Below are 3,601 nucleotides of genomic sequence, written 5' to 3' on the forward strand. Positions count from 1 at the left end.
AAGAATGCATTCTGTGCCATGTAGTGTGATTTCTCCATTCCTTGCAAGGATTTCACCATACATAAGTGCCTTTTGGGGGGCTTTGAATGATAAAATGGCAAAATCCAAACTTGTTTAGACCAAAATGTCTCTATTTGCAAGTTGTCATGTGGTTTCATCATTATTGAGTATTGGATAACCAAGACATGTATTGGCATGTGTGCATCAAAATGCACAAGCACAACAAGGGGATTCAGCATGTTTTTTGTGGATTATGTTTATATATGAAAAGAAGGGCTTAAATAATGACATCATTGTAAGGATATTTGCCCTAGTACTTGATACTAACAAGTTCTCTAAGGGTGAAATCTTCTGTGGTCGTAGTATCATACAAGCAAGAAGAACTAAGGAAATACATGCCCTAACAATAAGTTTGATAAAGTTTTTATGTTGGATGATCATCTCATAAGACTATTCGTTTCACTTGGGTGCCTCTGGGAAGAGGCAGATCATGTATTCAAAACATTGTATGTGTGACATGGAATTCAATATTTACCACAAAATCCAAGCTAAAAACTTCCAAGTTACTATTTAGCTATTTCACCAAATACGGCAAAGTGGCTTGAAGCCTTATAAAATCACAAATTTGTGTATGTTGAAGGCATGTAATAACGTTGGAGCTATATCTATTAAGAGAGGGCTTGTAAGCATTCACTTTGCATGAACTCATGTTGGAATATCGATGAACACTCATATGCTATCCAAGATCAAACTTGTGGTTAAAAGTTGTTTTTTGTTAAACTAGATAGACAAAATGTCAACATGGTAAGCAAGTTGCAAAATATGAGGGTGCTACAATCATAATCAATCCTATAATTTTCAAGATGAAAGATGTATTGAAATACTTGTTTATAGTAGTAGATAGGCAAGATACATGGTTGATAATAATCATGATTAATGTCTACATCTTCAATCATTTGGGATGGATCGGCTATATAGACATCATTAATCTTGTTTGTTAAACAAACTCAATTGTCTATATCTTCTACGTAATTACATCATGTGTTTTAATATATAGGCTCTCATCTATCACATCTTTGAACCCTTTTATCTAACTAGGCACATGGTATGTTATGATTGTCAAACAAGTTGATAAGTACACATAAATCCCAAAGGATAGACAAGAAGAGAGAAAAGAGGGAGGTGGGGGACCAAAGAATCAAGATTTGAAATGTTAGCAATTTATGAGGGCACATGTGCATGAGAAAGAGAGAGAGAGAGAGAGAGAGAGAGAGAGAGAGAGAGAGAGAGAGAGAGAGAGAGAGAGAGACCATAAACAGGCACCAAGGAGTATTTTTTAACGAGGGGGACTTACATGAATTTTACATGCAAGAGGTATTTATTAAGTAGCAGCTTAATGTAATTTATATGTGTAAGTTTAAGGAGGGGTGTCTAAATTTTATGTTTGATGCACGCATGAGGGCGTTAATCATTTACTTGAAAATGTAAAAATGAAAGAATAGGGGTATTTTTATACATACGAGACACAGAGAGAGAGAGAGAGAGATGGGGAACACCTCATTGATGGAATTTAGTAAATCATCACCATGCCCAAAGCTTTCTCAACATCACTCTCATCCACAGGGATAGCCGTTTGGGCCAACATAATGTAAGAGCTTGTTCTCACTCAATGCACGTTAAGAATAAATGCCACAAAGTGATATTATTCCTCCAAGCTTGCAACGTTTGCCACAAAGTGACATTTTTTTTCCAAGCTTGCAACATTCCCACTCTAAGCGGCCAAAACTATCAAGGGGCCACTATTTGGCAATCCACCACCCCATAGGACAAATGAGTTTCCATGTGAGCATTTTGGAGCCCCTACCATTCTAGCTTGTTGCAATCAATAAGGTTGCATATGTTATGATTTATTTGGGCTTGCTCAAGGGTTTTGTGTTAAACATGTGTGAGGACCAGAGAGCTCACTATTAGTGGGAACGAATGCTCATGAATGGCCACAAATGTTACTTCAGCATTGTGGAGTGATGTGCAAGAATGGCCACTAAGCCTGTTGGACATATAGCCATATCATGGATGGAAGTCCACTTTGTTATGAATCAGCCACCCTGGCCAAAGCTTTTTTAACATCATTCTCCATGTCCATAGGGAAAGCCATTTGGGCCAATATAATGTAAGACCTTGCTCTCACTCAACACTTCTTAAGAATAAATGCCACAATTTGATATTATTCCTACAAGCTTGCAACGTTTGCCACAAAGTGACATTTCTTTTCCAAGCTCACAACATTCCCACTCTAAGTGGCCACAACTATCAAGGGGACACTATTTGTGGCAATCCACCACCCCATAGGACACAGGCAAAATGAGTTTCCATATTAGCATTTTGGAGCCCCTACCATTCTAGCTTGCCACAATCAATAATCTTGCACATGTTATGGTTTATTTGGGCTTGTTCAAGGGGTTTTTTTAAAACATGTGTGAGGACCAGAGAACTCACCATCAGTGGAAAATAGTGGGGACACCAATGATATCCCCTTCTCAAGAACATTGGGCAAAAACAAATGAGTGGAGCAAGCCAACTACTTCTCCAGATAGCCTTGAATACTGGGACTACTTTGATACAAGGGGATGACTTGTCGAAGGCATGCAAACACCCCCTTGACAATGCACCGGATGTGCCTTTTCTTCCAAGCATGTCATTCTAGGTGAGAGCATAGATCCCTTGTCCCCTTAGGAAAATCCCATGCCTCAAGATGTTATCTTTGCAAATCGGCAATAACTAAGGAAGACCGTTGGCTTGGATGCTACAACACATTGTGACATGCTGGGTTTCACCCCAAGTATTGCTCCATGAAAGGCAAGAGCACAACTAGGTGATTAGGGCCATGCATAATTCATGCATGATCTCTAGCAGTAGAAAGAGGTCAAGTTAGCGAGCTTGAAGGCACCAAACAATGACCTACAAGTAGTGCGCACAACGTTGGCAGGCCAGTATCAGGAAGCAATGTGTCTACTTCACATTTCTCAAAATACTATGGATTAATAGCATCAGGTGATGGTGGATCTAGAGGAGAAAATCATTCTGTTTACTAACTTTGTTGCTGAACTTTGACAAGTTCATGCAAAAAAATCCTATCTAGCCACACAAATTAAAGACAGAGATGAAAAATTGATGATCATCCAATCTAAGGTGGATAAAGAGAGATCAGAGCATGATAAATTCTGTTAGCATATAGACTTAATGGAGAAATTAATAAGCGGCATGTAGTTTGTTTGACTTGGTACCAAACAATATACATAGTTATGTAATCAGAATATATATACTTCCTACTGGTATCAAACTTTTCAAATACTAAATACTATGTCAGATTTAATTTGTGTGTACTGGGTATCAAAGCCAAATTTTGTGACTACCGAGTTGGTGCTAATTTGTGAACATAGCCAATTTTCTCCAATGTTTCTAATTTCCAAACTTGTGACTCAGTTTTGAATGTGACTAGTTTTTCAACTTGTGTGTGTGTGTGTGTGTGTTTGAGAGAGAGAGAGAGAGAGAGAGAGAGAGAGAGAGAGAGAGAGAGAATCTGGCCAAATAATTTCCTTCC

This window comes from Dipteris shenzhenensis, chromosome 16 (genome assembly GCF_047967505.1).
Source record: "Dipteris shenzhenensis isolate YYH24624 ecotype China chromosome 16, Dip_SZ_1.0, whole genome shotgun sequence".
NCBI classification, from domain to species: Eukaryota; Viridiplantae; Streptophyta; class Polypodiopsida; order Gleicheniales; family Dipteridaceae; genus Dipteris; species Dipteris shenzhenensis.